Below are 18,353 nucleotides of genomic sequence, written 5' to 3'. Positions count from 1 at the left end.
ACTCCTTAAGAAAGTCTTGCATAAATAGTTTCCAAAAATATTACATGGATTCCTTTAGAAAATATTTCAAGAATTTCTTTCAAAAAGTCTTGCCTTAATTGTTCCAGAATTTTTTTTTCGAATTTATGCAGATTTTTATTCATTTCCTCCAGAAATTTATGTAAGCGATAATCTAGAAAACCTTCCATGAGTTTTATCAAAAAAAACCCAGATTAATCCACCTTGTGGTGATAGTGCCTTTCTCGTCGAATATGTACTCATGATCTTTCCGTCGACGCAATCAATCTTGTCTTAGAGTCAGTGATCAGCCCCAAATATCTGTGCTTTGGTAATGGACGAGAAGGAGGAAATTCTCATAACAGCGATCTGGGACTTTATTACTTTACATACTTTATTTAGAAAACCAAGAATTTTATCAAGGTCATCATCGAATTGGGGCACTTATTCCGACGTTATGTTCAACGCATAGGCAGAGCTGAAAGTATCAGTCCTTTCAGTTGACTGCTTGACAACCCTCACTGGAGGCTGATCCATACCAAGATTACAATTACAAGCCAGGATTAAACTTTTTCACAGATCACTTTGACGAAGTTTGTTCTGCACATTTTGGCTATATTTTATTATCATTGGATACAAGATTCATGTAAAATTTGTAATGTAGTAATTTGAATTGTCAATGCTATATCCCATTCAAATATTAACCACGTTACAGAGCTCGCCCTTCAGTAGCATCTAAATTTTGCGCAGTAATCAGACGCAAATAGTGATTTAAAAAAATGTTCGAGGCTGTTTTAATTTTTCAATACAACGTTGATCCATCCTACTGTATATTTACATCTCAGGAATCTAAAATGGTGTGATTTGATGAAATCGCTTAAGTGTTTTAGGTTTTTGGTTCTCTTACACATATCTATCGCTTGCATTGATTTAGTTCACTTTCGTAATTCCGCTGAAGCACTCAACGCTGCTTCTGTCTCTTATGTAGTCTGAGCCTATTTTCTTGCTTACCGTTCATTAGCTTATCGAAATGTCGCGATTTGATGTGTTCCATGCATGAGTTTTGTATACTCTATATTTGGTCACTTTTGACGAGACCGCCGGAAATGATTCCGGAACACTACCGGCATATTTGAATGTGGTCTGTTATGTTAATGCTAACTGTTATTCAGGTTACTCGGAACTAAAAACACTGCCGGTAGTAATTTCTGTGAACTGTGCCTATTTTCTTATTAGGTTACTGACAAAAAAGAGATTTTATGTACCGCTCACTTTTATATATGTCCACTTCCAGTGGGCACCCTAAACCGGTTTCGGAACATTTACATGGCTCATTTTTACATTTGACCAATTCCGGAGGGACATCCGAAACCGGTTGTGGAACACTACCGGCGGTCTCCAGCGTAATTTGAGGCGATTTTCTTGAAAACCGTTCATCAGGTTATCGGAAGAAAACCTTATGGGGTTCAGTTCCCTTCTACATTTGATTACATCCGGAGGGACACTCGGAACCGATTCCGGGACACTACATAGTTTTCCCAAATATGATCTGAGATATTTTTTCTTGTTAACCGTTCATCAGAATGCCTAAAAAGCCATTTGATGTGTCGCGGAAATTGGTTTAGTAACTAGAGAACTGTTCTTTTTTACATCCAGCCACTTTCGGCGAGACAAGTGGAACCGGTTCCAGAACACTGCCAGTAGTTTCTAATGTGGGCTTAGCTTATTTTCATGCTAACCGTACTGTAAGGTTATAGAAAAGGCTGCGATTTGATGTAACGCATGTATGGATTTGGTTCACTTTTATATTTGGCCACTTCCGGCGGGGCACCCGGAGCCGGTTCCGGTATGCTACCGGTTCAGATATGATCTGAGACTATTTTCATGTTTACCATTCATCAGGTTAGGCACTTTCCATAAACTACGTAAAATTTTTTTTCGGCCATCTCAGACCCCCCGCTCCTCTCATAGACTTTTGTTCATACAAAATTTTCGAAATTTGTATGGAGTGTATACTTTAGGCAAACCCTCCACTGTCCCCCCCTAAGAGTCTATGTAGGGGTGGTTGGGGTAAAGTGGAGAGGTGGGGTAAAATGGACAGGGTACAGTTTCATGGCTTTTATTGTCTTTTTAAATGTTTCAACGATTGAAACTTATGCCTAAGCATGAATCATTATACTTTTGCTGATCTTGAACATTAAAATCAAATAAACCTCTTCAAGATGACAAAAACTTTAAATCTCACGTGAAAAATCGGAAATGATGTAAAATCTGCTTATAATTGCTAAGTTTTTCTCGTAAGTTATTTTCAAATTATTACAAGTTTTACACCCTAGGCCAATGAAGTCCATGTAGAAGAATATATTTGACCGAAAAAAAAATAAAATTTTGTAAAAAAAAAAGTTTTGGAATTTTTTTTAACAAAATCAGACCGTGGGGGTAAAATGGACAATCGGTTCAAATTTCACCAAAATTTTTTGATTTTTTTGCAAACTTCAGAATCATCAGCCGTCATACCTATCGTAAGATAGTTGAAGTAAAAAGTTGTGAAAGTTACATCAACAAAATATAATTTTCATCCAAAAAAGTGCTTATTTTTTACACTATTTTTACAATAATTATTTAGGTGTGTTTCAAAGTTTGTATTAAAAGTTTGAAAACAACATAATAAAGGTATCGTATGAAATTTGATAGTTTGTATTTAAAAACATAGAATCAATATGCTGTTATATAACTTTTAACGACTTGTTCATTTTACCCCATCGATTGTCCATTTTACCCCCACCATTTTTTTCACGCTATTTTGATGCACGATTTGGCGAAGAAAATAATCAAACAAAACAATATTTTTTAAATGCAACCCCTTACAAGATTTCTAGAGTATATCATTACCTTCTATGTTACTCGGAAAATCAGATGGATTTTGCTGCATTTCCGCGGGAAACGACCAAAATTCTTAGGTTGTCCACTTTACCCCCACCACCCCTAGTTTATGGACAGACCCTTACAGGAAAAGCTGCAATTTGATGTGTCGCATACATGGGTTTGGTTTACTTTTATATTTGGTCACATCCGGCGGGATATCCGGAACCGGTTCCGGAATACTACCGAATCAGATATGGTCTGAGACTATTTTCCTGTTTATCGTTCATCAGGTTATCGAAAAATCTGAGATTTGATAAGTCGCATGCATGGGTTTGGTTCACTTTTATATTTGGTCACTTCCGGCGGGATATCCGGAACCGATTCCGTAATACCACCGGATCAGATATGGTCTGAGACTATTTTCCTGTTTACCATTCATCAGGTTATGAAAAACGCGGCGATTTGATGTATCGCATGCATGGGTTTGGTTCCCTTTTATATTTGGCCACTTCCGGCGGGACACCCGGAACCGGTTCCGGTATGCTACCGGTTCAGATATGATCTGAGACTACTTTCATGTTTACCGTTCATCAGGTTATAGGAAAAGCAGCGATTTGATGTGTCGCATGCATTGGTTTGGTTCACTTTTATATTTGGTCACTTCCAGCGGGATATCCGGAACCGGTTCCGGAATACTACCGAATCAGATATGGTCTGAGACTATTTTCCTGTTTACCGTTCATCAGGTTATCGAAAAATCTGCGATGTGATATGTCGCATGCATGGGTTTAGTTCACTTTTATATTTGGCCACTTCCGGCGGAACACCCAGAACCGGTTCCGGAACACTACCGGTTCAAATATGGTCTGCGAATATTCTCCTACTTACCGTTCATTAGATAATCGAAAATGCCGTGATTTGATGGGTCGCATGTATGGGTTTGTTGCATTTTCATGTCTGGCCCCTTCCAGGGGTACCGGTCCGGAACACCTAAATGGCCATAACTCCGGAACGGCTGGACCGATTCGAACCATTTTCAATAGGAAACAATGGGACCAGATTCCGCGTCGAATGAACCGTCGGTCATTAAACTCGGTTGAGGTTTACTGCCAAAAAGTGATGTGAGTTTATTTGTACACACACATACACACACACATACATACATACACACACACAGACATCACCTCAATTCGTCGAGCTGAGTCGATTGGTATATGTGACTCGACCCTCCGGGCCTTCTATCAAAAAGTGATTTTTGGAGTGAACATATAGCCTTTCCAGTACACTTAGTGTACGAGAAAGGCAAAAACATAATGTTTTTGCCTTTCTCGTACACTATGTGTACTGGAAAGGCTATATGTTCACTCCAAAAATGACTTTTTGATAGAAGCCCCGGAGGGTCAAGTCATATATACCAATCAACTCAGCTCGACGAATTGAGATGATGTCTGTGTGTGTGTATGTGTGTGTGTGTGTATGTGTGTGCGTGTGTGTGTGTGTATGTGTGAGTGTGTACAAAAAAACTCACATCACTTTTTGGCAGTAAACCTCAACCGATTTCAATGACCGACGGTTCATTCGACGCGGAATCTGGTCCCATTGTTTCCTATTGAAAATGGTTCGGATCGGTCCAGCCGTTCCGGAGATATGGCCATTTAGGTGTTCCGGAACGGTACCCCAGGAAGGGACCAGATATGAAAATGCATCAAACCTATGCATGCGACACATGAAACCATGGCATTTTCGATAACCTGATGAGCGGTAAGCAGAAAAATAGTCTAAGACCATATCTGAACCGGTAGTGTTCCAGAACCGGTTCCGGGTGTCCCGCTGGAAGCGGCCATATATCAAAGTTAACCCAACCCATGCATGCGACACATCAAACCACGGCATTTTCGATGACCCGATGGACAATGAGCAGGAAAATCATCTCAGACCATATCTGAACCAGTAGTGTTCCGGAACCGGTTCCGGGGTTCTCGCCGAAGTGGTCAAATCTGAAAGAGAACCAAACCCATGCATGCGTCACATTAAATAGCGGCTTTTTAGCTTACCTAATGAACGGCCAGCATGTGTTTCGGAATCGGTTTTGAGTGGCCGGAAGAGGCCAATGTAAAAGTAAACCAAATCCAGGCATGTGACACATCAAATCGTGGCTTTTGCGATAACCTGATGAACAGTTAGCAAGAAAATAGCCTTAGATCACACTAGAGACAACTGGTAGTGTTCCGGAATTGGTTCCGAGAGTCCCGTCGAAATTGTCAAACCCTGCATGTGACACCTTCAATTTGCAACGTTTTTGGTTAACCGATGAATAGTTAACAAGACAATAATGTTAGACCATATTTGGTTCATCCGGTAGTTACCCGGAATCAGATCCGGGTAGTAAAATGTAAAATTAAACCAAACCCATGGATGCGGTACATCAAATCACGACCAGTCTTGTAAACATTCGACACGTTTTACTACCTTCATTTCGCTGCTGCAGTCGGGTGTCAGCTTGCTTTGTTACATTCGTGCGCTACCGTTACCTCTTACACACAACACGAGCAGTAGAACGAAGATCAATAAACATAACAAATGTCATCCGACACGATGACATGTGACTAATTCTAGCTTTACGCATAGATTTTCAGCCAATTCAGCTGTGGCTTCGAAAGTAGTTAAAAGTAAAAGTGAATCAAACCCATACATGCGATATATCAAATCGCGGTGATTAGGTAAAGGTGAAGAATTAGCAATAAAATAATCTCAGACCATAATTGGGACAACCGGTAGTGTCATGGAATCAGATCCGGGTATACCACCGGAAATTACCAAATATAAAAATCAACCAAACCCATACATACGACACATCAGATCACAGATTTTTTGATAATCTAATGAACGGTTAGCAAGAAAATAGCCTTAGATCACATTACAGACTAGCAGTTGTGTAGCATAAGCAACGTTCATGTGAAAAATTAAATCGTGGCATTGTTTAATGGCCTGATAAACGTTAGGTATGAACAACAGTGAACCTATTCGTCTATGTTCTCATATATGAAAGAGAACAAAATATAGACAAAACTAAAGCGATCTCATCAAATCGTACCATTCCGGATTCCTAAGGTGTAAATTTAGAGCAGGATGGGTCAACGTTGAATGGGAAAATAAGAATTTAATCGCGTCAATAGAAGATGGCGGCTTTTTTAAGGAATTTTGAGCTCTAAAACTATGTAAAATAAGTGTTTTTGGTATGGGAAATATATTCGGAGTCCACAAGAGTATCCAAGATAGCCATCCAAAATCCAAGATGATGGCTCAGTATTTTAGTTAGCGCCTATTTGATAGGATTTTAAATTCTTGGATTATGGGCATAATTTGTATGGAAGTATAGACTGTTTCAGAAATTATAAATACACTAACGATTAACTGCCATTTCAGTTTGAGCACAATATTCAAAAAAGTTTCTTCTACCTTTTATAGTAAACATGCTAACGAAGCAAATAATACCAATTTTGTTGATGTTTCTGGTAAAAGTTAAAAAATAGGGCTCTGTAAACTAGATGATTAAAATTTGAAGTTGCACAAAGTGGTCAAAAAATGTAGCATAGTAGAAAAGAAAACAATCTCACTGATGAAATATTTAATTTCCAAACACAATAAAAATTGCTGTATCGATAATAAAAGATATTTCTCGATTGGTAAGAGTAATTTTTACTAGAATATTTGATCAAGAACCACCATAACGGGCCTTCTCAATACATTTTTTTTTGTTTCAAATTTCTCAACAACACCAGTAGCAACAAATGTTAACCAAACGAATGTCTTAATTACTGCTTACTGCATTCGTTTTTATGGAATGACAAGCTTTGCCATCTGGAGGATCGAATGAGCTGAAAAAATAAGTTTGTTTAGATTAAATGCGTTCAGGAATGCCAAGAAACTGTGTGGTAGTTCTTATGTTCCGTAGAAAACCTTAAAAAATAAGAAACTTGATCTCCGAAAAAATGTTGTAGAAATGCCTTTATCGATTTTTCCCAAATTTTGATTAATGTATTTCTTAGACAACTTGTTGAGTTAGCGAATGTGATGAAAATTGAGATAATTTTTGGTACTTAGTGATAAATAATGTTGAAATCATTAAAAAACACCTTTGTGTAAATGCAAATTTGGAAAATTGAGTTATTTGTTAGAGAACTCGACTGTTCTTTAAAATATCAAGACAACTGAAAGGAAATATAAAAATATGGAGTACAATATGCTATACTCTGAAAGAAGTTGATAAAAATCATTAGAACAGTTCATTTAATTTAATAAACAAAGTGTATTTATAATTTCTGAAACAGTCTATATGTCCAGAATTCAAAATTTGTAATCAGAAAACCCAAGCTGTGCGCTGTTTCATAAGGTCTGCAATATGACTATAGTTTGAATGGGGAATAATGCCGGTCTTCTTCCAAAACTGGTTACCAGAAAATCATAAACGACATGCCAAAATTCAATACGGTGACTATTTTATGTAATTTTAGGTGCAGAGTCCAAAATACCAGAACATCCAAGATGGTGTCTCAATGTTCAAGATGGCGGTTAGTTTAGTTGGGGTAGATATCCGGTGTCAAAAAATGATGACCGGAAAATCTAAAATGACGTTTCGAAATTTTGCGGCTTTACAACACTTGTTTGGTTTGAATTTTGGATCATTGTCTTATATTTTCTGAATATTGGATGTTATGCTAATATAAAATGTATCCATATTGAGTAGATTTAGCAAGCAGTTTCCATTTTATATTTATGTTATGGATATTTTAAAGCACGAGAAAGGCACCATCACCGCTAGGTGGATTAATTGGGGTTTTTTAGAAAATGTTTAATGGATACATTGAGAATCAGAAATTGAAAACTCATTAAAAGTTTTCACTCTCAACAACAATTTCTCCAAAGATTGCTCCAAAAATTTTAAAATAGATTATTAGAAAAATCCTCAAGATTTTTCATCTTCCTTAAGCTATTTCTTCAAGGCATTTCTCTTTCAGAAATTGCTCCAAGAATTTCTTATGAAAGTTTTAGAAAATCGCCCAAAAATTCCTTCAGATAATTTTGCCAGAGATTCTTTCAGAGATTCTTATGGAAAGACTGGAAGACGTTCTTGCAAAGATTTTTGCAGAAGTTTTCACAGAGATTTCATCAGAAATTCTGCCGGATAATCTTCTATGTATTTTCTCAGAAATTCCTTCAGGATTTTCTCCAAGCGTAGCTCTAGGAATTTCGCTATGGATTCCTCCAGGAATTCATAAAAAAACCATGTTAAGGATTTTTATTAGAGGATTTCTCCAGGAATTTTTCCAAACATACCTCAAAATGTTTTGTAAGGTATTCTACCAGAGCTTTCCAGGTGTAACTTCAGGAATTCCTTCTGAAATTTCTTCAAAAACGTAAAATATTCCAGTTATTTTTCAAAAATTCTTTGAAAATTTAATTAGAATTATTCTTTAGAATTTGTTTACATCCTTTCTGGAATTTGTGATACCTTCTGAAATATATTTAAAAACATCTTCAATATTTCCAACTAATTCAGAATTTTCAACAGGGATTTCTTCAAAAGTTGTTCCATGGATTATTTCAGAAGTAGTTCCTGTTCAAGCAGTTCCTTCAGGAATTATCCAAGCGGTTCCATCAGAGATTCCTCCAGGAGTTCATCTATGGGAATGCACCAGTGAAGGGACGCCGAAATCGGTAATCCTTGACTTACTAGCAATGATTTTACCATGACATCACTGGAAATAATTCATCACATATTTTGTCAGTAATCTGCCGTAGCGTTACAATTATATTTTAATGGAATTTCGTACAAATTTTGGGATTCAATCAGCTGAGTACACGCCATGAATCCGATTTCAGAAAACTGTCGGAAGTTCTTTTGGGAGGTCGTCAAACACTCTAATAGGTATGGCGTTAGAAATTTCATGCCTCAGTTCCACAAAATATCATCATAATCGACCAGCAATTTCTCCAAAGATTGCACCAAAGACTCAGATAGAAAATCGTTCTAAAAAGTTTTCGCAATAACAACCTCTGCAAATACTATTTACTAGAAATTTCTCATAAAAAATGCTCATAGCTTAGAAACCATCACCATCCGAACCCTCCTTCAAAACTCCAATTATTGTACTTGTGCAAAGTGCGCTAGTGTGCAAAATTGATTATTAAATTACAGCTTCCATTTAATATATGTGGGAGATCTCATAGAACACTATTTTCAGAAGCCCGCTCTGAACTTAATGTTTCTAATCGAGTTGTTAAAAAATTTCCGCCCTCACGGACCCCGAGAAAACTAAAACCATCCCATCCAATTAGAGTCTATTGAAAACGTCCGGCCGAAATGTCCGCTACCACGTGTACTTCAAAGCACCATAAAATATCGTAATACCATCGTAATTCCCGGCACCAACCTAATTAGTGACAGCATTCAACAAATTTCCTGAGCCTATAGCTTTCACGCTTCTCATTATCGACATATTTTTTCCCAGAGTCAGGTCAGGGTCGAATTGCTTCGCATCCCCACTTCGCCCCAACAAAAAGCCCATTTCCTCACACCACACCGCACGTTTTGTCTTAAATTGGGAGTTGCCGTGAGACAAAACATCACTCTGTTCTGTGTATCGAACAGAGTTTATCGCACACGCCAAAAGCAGATTACCATTAATCTCGAGTCCGCATCAGCAGTCGATTCCGGGCGTCTTATCAGAATTTACACCTTTGCGTGTGGCTTCCGATACGATGTTGGATGCTGATGGCGAATAATGAGGCCCTTTCACTTTCATTCAGAGCGGCACCACGGTTTTATGACTGGCTCCCTTTCGGGGAGTTTTATCACCGGAGGTGAATTTTTAGATGGTGGTAAAATTCGGGGCCTTCCGTTGTTTAGTTGGCTGAGGAAAGGCTTTGGAGTAAGACCTTAAAACATATTTGGTGGTATAACATATTTGTCGACCAAAGAACACTGTCCGATGGCATTCTTCTTTCTCATCTATCAACGCACGTCGAGAGCATGCTTAGTTCCATATAGGTTGAAATATCGAACTAAAAGAGGACAACAACGATAAATCACCTGGAGAATATACCTTCTTCAATACAGAGAGATTTTCAATCAACGTCATCATCACCACTGCTGTGCTGTATGATGTGGCTACCGGTGGTGGGACGAGGTTAGTACCGCAGGGTGTTTTCATTTATAGCATTGAAATTGGAAACAAAGGATTGTTTCCGTTGGAGACAGCGAAGCATACAGATTTGAGGAGAAAGCCTCTTTTGAGCTTTCGGATATTTGAAATGATTGGATGAAAGTATCGACTTTTGGCAGTGCAAGCAAAAATTTAGATACCATGACTAATGCCACCCAGTCGCCTAGGTTAATGGATTGCTTCGGGCCGTGCCAGCTAGCCGTTAAAATCTCACTTGTGATTGGAATCACAATTCGTGGTACTGCCGATTTCTCAATTTCATCGGGAGCACCCGCATACTCGCCAATACTGACGGGCTTGGTAGTTTAGTGACTACCGCTGCTGATTCGTATGCAAAAGGTTTGGGGTTCAATCTCTGGACCTTCCCTTTCCTCCCACTTTGTATCTTTCTATCTACTTCCTTTCATTATAGATATAAAAACATATACAACTTATGTATATACATGAGTTCATAGCCATCGCTAGAAAAGAAACGGGTTGATAAGAGTGCCTTTCCTTCCAACATTCACAGAACTGATTCAATCTATCATATACAGGTTGTGCAACCAAGCAAACCATGCTGATTCTCCTTTAGAGTAATCAACACTCAATCTATCACCTGAAATAAATCCCCCATCCATGGATCTCATCACCGACCAAAGGTAACTCCCAGATCTCACATCCTACCCTACTAAACAAACACCCCCAACCGTGCAGGTTGTGGGTACGCAGAGTGCTCTCCGTCTCCAGTAACAACAACCATCACACTCTAGCATTCCTTTCCTTTTCAAACTGACTATAAGGACTTGGTCAGCACCGGTATTGATTCAAAATTTACTTAAATACTGTTGAACTCGATGATTGTTAGAAATAAGAATCGAAAAAGAAGTACTAAAATAGGGCCTGTCCAAGGGCCTGTCCATAAACTACGTAGACTCTTAGGGGGACGGGAGGGTCTGGTCAAAATCTACGATCCTTACATATTTCTGAAATTTTGTATGAACAAAAGTCTACGACGGGGGATGGGGAGTTCTAAGAACAAACACAACAATCAGGAGGTAGTGGTAGTGGCAACCCCTATGACTGTTTAACAATGGGTAAATGGGTAAATATCTACGAAGTCGTACAACCTAACCCTACAAACAACATATGTAATTATGTGAAACTTCGCATACAGTAGCAAAGGTGGAATAAACGCGGTAATTTTCATGATTTATTTCACCTTACGCATTTGTAACCTCTCTAATGCAAGCGCTGCTGTCACCTATTTGACGGCGGAATAAAAGGAACGATGGCTACCCAACTTCCGGAGTGATAAGAGAAGGTGAGGAAGCATGGAAGGGGAGAAACGAAGAGGAGTCAGTTGCTATGTCAGAATTGGCCTTGCGCAACCTAGTGAAACCACCTGAATCTATGATAGACGGATTCGCTCGACCAGCCAACCAAGCGGTCCGTGGGACGGCCCGTTAACCGAAACTAATCTCTGTGAACTCCACTGAATCGACGCGCCACACGGATTCCGCATTGTCAGCCGACGAAGGAGTTCGAGGGACGATTGGCGCGCGTGGCCCGTTGACCGTTTACCAGCCCTGTGAAGCCATCGGAATCGACGCCTGGGACCCACCCGATTAGCCCACGGAGTGTGCCAACCCAGGTAACAATTTGATGTTGATTAAGGTGAATATATGACGAAGCCACAGGCAAAATTTTCAAAAGCACAAATCTGAAGAACCATTGGACGGGTTGCTCTGAAAAGTTGATCGATTGGTCATCACCAGCAGGTTACCAATCGATCAACTATTCAGCGTAAACCGACACGTGGTTCTTCAGATTTGTGCTCTTGAAAATTTGGGCTGTGGCTTTGTCATATCTTCACCTTAAGCGCTTTTCTCACTTATGCTAATCAGCCTTAATTTGAACACAAGCTGTGCAAAAGAACTGTAAACATTTGTTCAGCTCTTAAACACCCAATTTTGGTGATTTTATCCAGTCATAGAGTAAAGTGGGGCAAAAGTTCGAGTGGGGCAAGAGTTTCTTTTGAAGTTTTTGAGCTCAGTTCAAATTATTTCTTCCGGGTGTCAAGGTTGTTCGAAGCCTTTTTGAAAAAAGAGTCTTTCACTCCAAAAATTATGAAAAATGATCAATATTTCGAAAAGTTATGACAAAATGTTGGTTATTGATCAAAAAATTATAATATGCTATGGTCCTTCCAACGCATGGAATTGAATTGTGAAAAAATCGAATTCGATATTTTATTTTGGGGGGTAATTAGGTATATTTTGAAGATACTTCATGTATAATGTATATGTATAATTTTTCACAAAAAAGATTTGGCAATCTTATTTTACACATAGTGGGGCAAAAGTTCGAATTGTGGGGCAAGAGTTCGAGCCATGTGGCAACTTTCAGGTATCAGTAGGTCGGCTCTATGTGGCAACTTTAGGTGAAAACCTCAAATTCTGCAAAATGTCTCTATTGTCTCTAAAAATAATGGAATTAATGAGAAAATTCGATCGAAGTTGAAAAAAAATGTTGCTTTATCTGAATTTGGCGGAAAACTACTAATTTGTGGTGCAGTGAATTTAATCCTGATTTGGGTAAAATCCAGATCGAACTTTAAAGTGTATTCCAGTTCCAACATCAAATATTAATTGGTTTCAGGTATTCCTATGATCAAAAAGTCAAAATAGTGTGCTACGGTTAGCGAAATTCCACAAACACTAGATTCGCACTTTTGCCCCAGTGGTGGGGCAAGAGTTCGAATAAGACACACACATACAAAAAGTATTGTAACCTAAAATTGAAAAGACATTTGGTGTAACTTTGTTCAGCAAAGTTGTAGCTCATGGATGGTAGAATCACCAGACGGTATTCATTTATTTATATCTGCTTTGTTTTTTTTTGAAAAATATTGAATTTTCAACTAAGGTCGAACTTTTGCCCCACCTTACTTTAAGTTGATTTGAGCTCTCCATGAAGCTGGATTAGGGTTGAAGAAGCGCTTATATCCTAGCGAAGAACGTTTTTCAGCCTTTATCCAGCATTTATTCTGCAAATGGGAATGATTTATGATTCTATTTATAGAACAGACAAGGATCAGGTGATGCTTTAGAGTCGCTTAATCATCTTTAGTTCAGCAATTAATCATCACTTATGCAGCATTACCAAAAAAATAGAATTAGTCCCACATAATTTAAGCCAGAATTGCCAGGACTCTTGGTCTAGATGTAGAATAGTAGTTCATAGTTGCTGAAATTGAAATATATAATGATGATTATAATTGAGAATCGAACTTCGGTGAATTGATTCATGGTCACTTACCTTAGCATCTGCTCCACCTGAAATGGTACGAGCTTAGTGATTTATGAAAGCACAAGCTAGATACCGTCGTGTCTGAATAAATGTTGAACAATTATGAACAAAGGCTGTGTTGAGGTTGAATACGCGATGGAAGTGCTTTGTTACGAATGCATGGATAAGCTGTCAAAACATCATTGTTTTGTTTACAGTTCAGTACTCGGTTCGGTTGTCGTAAAACACCAGAGGAAATGAACAGAAATACAGGTAAATATTCATAATTAATATTCCACGGTGTGGATAAGAAGAGTCTGCTATCTATTTTTAGAGAACGCTGGTTGTTTCGCCGTTGTCAAAACGGTAGAACACAGAAAACCCTCATCTCCATCGTGCCTCAACGTTGGGTCAACGGAAGCGTCTTGATGTGGCCAGACAAAAATGCCGCATCGCTCATCAAAGACCGGTCGTCAGCCCCGTCCTCAAAATGGTACAAAATTCCCTACACACTGAAACGAAAGTCCTTCAAGACGTTCGTAGAAGCGGAAGCTAAGGCGGCGGAAACGTCTGGTCACACTGATTCGGACTCCACGCAACCACTCCCTGTAAAATAGTTCCGAACCAAAGGAGCTGCGAAACAAATCTTGGAAGCCAACTTCAATTAAATGATGACCAACCCAGCTAATAAACTGACGATCATTTCCAAATTAAATCGAATACAGCAATAATTACTTTCAACTGAGCCATCCGTATAATCGGAAAATCATCACATCTGTCCACCGAGTCACGATCATGCTCAATTACCCTCAGAAAAGATGCACAGCGTGCAGACCCTGCAATTCGAGCAACCCCAACTTTCTTTATTTTCAGAAAATATGGTCTTCAACACATTTTGATATTTCTCACGTCTTTTTTTTTTTTTTTTTCAAATTCCGGTAATAAGTACCATTCCTTTTGAATGTTATTTTAGATTTACAATCCATTTTTGTGAATGATTATGATCCGCACAACTTTCTCATTGATAGTTTGTTATTATCATTGAAGGCTGAATAAAAGAGTCCTAGCGCATACCTTTCAATATTGCAGAAAGGCTGGATAAATGAATATAGAGAAGTTGGATAACCTTCTACCGAGTATCATATTCAGCATACGATGATAAGCTGAACAAAAGATACTTTGTAAACTCAACAAGCTACTTTTCAACTAGATGTTCAGCTCACGGCTTATTCAGCTATTGGCACCATTAACCAACCATTGTTCAGCTTTGACTCTGACTGTTCAGCTACCATTGTTACTTGGGAAGATACAGCCTACTCGTCCCGTGGTCAGTGTCTGTTGGATACCCGAAGCCAACAAATCCTTAGCCGTGGGTTGCATGCCAGAACGTTCTTGCCATTGTTTTGTCAACCTGCTTTGTAGCGTCACGTGTGTTCCCTCAAGAGGCCGACTCTGAGAAGGCAGGTCCATGAGCTAGCCGTTTGTCACACCCCTTCGCAAGAAGTCTCCGTTAAGGAGAAATGAGGAGTCAGGAGCGGGAAGTTATACACGCAGCTCCAGCGTCAGAGTTCCGATCCATTCTCCGGCTGGTCAGCCGTTGGAGATATTGGACGGAGCGTTGTTGATGAGGGCCATCAACCAAAAGTAGGAAGGGCTGCCCGGAATTGAGCTGGCTGAGCAGCAGCTTGGCAAGATGATCGACTTTGCGTCCACGAAGTCCACGAAGTAAGGACCTGAAAACGGCCCTGTTGCGACTTCGTAAGTCGATGGACACTGTCAAGCAGGATGATCACGTGAGACTCGTGAAAACTGCAGCAGCGGCGGAACTGGCGAAAGTAAAGGTTACAAAGTGTATCCAGGCCATCGTATTCACAGGAAGTCCAAAAGACGATGTGACTGCTCGTGATAAGCACTCTCAGAAGCGGGTGAGTCAGCCGTCAGGTGAGGAGCTGTCTGGTGGTGCCTGCAAGGCTAGGCGAATACAAACCCCGAAAGACGGCAGTAATGCCAGCAGGTTGGACCCCAGCCAGGTGTCTCGGAAAGCTGGGAAAGGTGAGCCTGAAAAGGCAGAACCGTTCTGGATGGGATGGTAGGAAGTAGGGGGTTGCGACCGTTGTTAGGCCCTCAGCAATCACAGAGTAGTGTCAACCAAAGGGATGATCCCCAAACCGCCGCCACCCTCCCCCCCCCCTCCCCTTGGACGAAAGTTGATCGGGAGAGGAAGAAGAAAAACCGCAGGTCGAGGAGATCGGGGATGCCAAACCAAGTAGGCGTAAAAGAGCAGGTGCTAAGCGCGAGACAGGCGACGCGCTCGTCATCAATACCGAACATTCTACGTACTCGAACGTCTTGAAGGCGATGCGAAGCGACGCCAAGCTCGTGGATCTGGAAGCCGACGTGCACAGTATTAGACGTACTCGTACGTTTAAGCACTAAAAAGAACGCAAGGGCGCCGCCTACAAAAGTCTATCGGAAGAGGTTCTTGGCGAAGGGTTCGAGATGAGAGCTCTTACTGAAGTTGAACATCCTAAACGAGGTCATGAAAGCGGAAGAGCTCGTCAACAGTGCGAGGTACATATGGCCACCGCAGCCGTTCAGCTACAGAAAGGGCTGGCAGGGACACAGGTACCTGTGGTGGACGTAATTAAGTTTGTTAACTCGGGACCGGTCGCGTCGTGTACTGAGTACACGCACCATAAAAAATGCACGCATGTGGTACACTACGTGAGCGCGGCGTACTACAGGTAGTCAAAAGCGCGACTGCTGGAGGGTTAAAGTAGGGAAAATCAGGGTTGCTGGTGCGTATGCCCTCTGACCTTTCACGACCCATCGGAGATTTGTTTCAGGTGTCTGGAACCAGGACCTAATTAGATGCGGCGCCGAGGGCCATAAGGCGCAAGCCTGCACGAGTCCACCCATTTGTCTAATTTGTACCAGGAAATTCGTGAACAACAGGCATCCAACAAGTGGTCCAAGGTGTCCGGCCTTCAAGAAAGCCACAGTCAACAAATAACAGTGCAGGTAACGCAGTTGAACCTGAACCACTGTGACACGGCTCAGCAACTGCTTTGTTAGGTGGTTTCTGAGTGAAGGATGGATATCGCCATCATAGCGGATCCATACTGAGTACCCGCCAGCAACGGCGATAAGGTTGCGGATGGGTCCAGAAAAATGGCGACGATATGGACGTCGGGTAAATACCCCATCCAGGTGCTCGTGTCTACTACCTACAACGGCTTCATGGTCACCAAAGTAAACGGTGTCTTCTTCTGTAGCTGTTGTGCGCCTCCACGGTGGCCGATCGAGCAGTTCACGCAGATGCTGTACTGTATGACGACCGTGCTCACAGGGCGAAGGCCGGTGATAATAGCGGGTGACTTCAATACCTAGACCGTGGAATGGGGAAGCCGTTTCCCGAACCAGCGGGGTCAGATTCTGCTAGAGACACATATTAGATGTCGATCTGTCGGTACCAAGCGTACCTTTAGACGGAACAGTACAGAGTCGATTATTGACGTGATTTTGTGTAGTCTTAGCCTAACAAGTAGTTCGAAATGGAGAGACGATGGCTACACTCACAGCGATCACCTGGTGGTTCGCTACAGTATCGACCACAACACCGACATGCAGCTGGTATAGGAAGCGGCGTCCACCCTAGAAATTGTTGGATTAACAGGCGCCATGGGGAAGTAACATTCCACCTGACTCCGGTCCTTCGAGCCATGGTTGCTTCCGACAGTATCTACATAGTTTCGGTCATATGGGTTCTGCCAAATGTCCGGTTTGAGCTTGTTTAGAGGAAACTGCGGAACACGTTTTGTTCGCGTACCCGCGTTTTCACACAATGCCTGACCGCATGCTTGCCCACATGCAGAGAGGACACAACTCCGGACAATTTTGTGCAGAGGATGTGTAAGGATGAGTTTGGCTAGCATGTCGTTTCAACGGCTATCACCCACATCGTCTTGGAGTTACAGAGGAGGTGACCCGTGGACTCGAAGAATGGCTAGTTTCGATGCGGTACAAGAGGTGGCCCAGGGGTTGGGAGTCGGTCATACCGGTGCTCTGTGGCCGAATTCGACCCTAACAGCGATTAAGTGGCCTCGGAGAGAACGTCCTGGTAGCGTTGCTGTCATGGCGTCAGTCCACTGGGTTGGGTTGTTGCGATGTGCACTAGTCCCTCTCTGAAGCAATGCCTTCTTGGTAGTTCCAGAGAAACGAAGAGTTTGGCGACCATAGGGATGTTGTTTAGTGGGTTGAGGAGAGAGTAGTACCGGTTTTTACTTATGTTGTAGAGAACGGCCTTAACCCCACACTACCCGGACCTTCCTGTTCGGGTGTCTGATGAGCAGACCTGATTTTTTTTTATCCAAAATGTGATGAATGAACAAATAAATGTGTATAACTTGAGTAAAATAACTGAGGTGAGAAGACAATGTCATTCAGGACCTGAACAGTGCAGTTGCTAAAGTTGGTCCAGCAGCTGAGCTCATCAGTATGGGCCCGGAAAAGTTTACAACCCAACCTCAAACAAGCCGCTTTCATCATTCACCGATGAAAATGATTTACCATGGCATCACTTCCATGCGTTGAGTAAGTAGAGCGACATCAACGTTAACCTTATCCTTCCACGTCGCTTATGAGAAGATCACATATGTATCGACCATGTCCCACACTGCTCTAGTTGGAACGCAGAAGCTGCCGAAGACGAGGCCCAAATTGTCCCGAGCTTTACTGCCAATGTTTATTTTATATCAATTTTATTTCACCAAATCTGACACTAACTGAAAGAACAACAGTCACAAGGACAACGACGTCGTCGACGACGACGATGGTCTGAAATGACGATGATGCCTGCGCCGACGGTGAGGCAACAACTCAAGTCACAGGAGATAACGAACGGGTCCTGATCTCGAATGAAAATAAAAGAGCCCTATTTTCCATGCCCACGAGCGGAAAATCTCGTTTCCTCTTGGGCTTTTTGGAGCAGCCAGC

This window comes from Aedes albopictus, chromosome 3 (assembly GCF_035046485.1).
Source record: "Aedes albopictus strain Foshan chromosome 3, AalbF5, whole genome shotgun sequence".
Classification (NCBI taxonomy): Eukaryota; Metazoa; Arthropoda; class Insecta; order Diptera; family Culicidae; genus Aedes; species Aedes albopictus.
The sequence above is the reverse complement of the archived record's forward strand: the minus strand, read 5'-3'. Positions refer to the sequence as shown.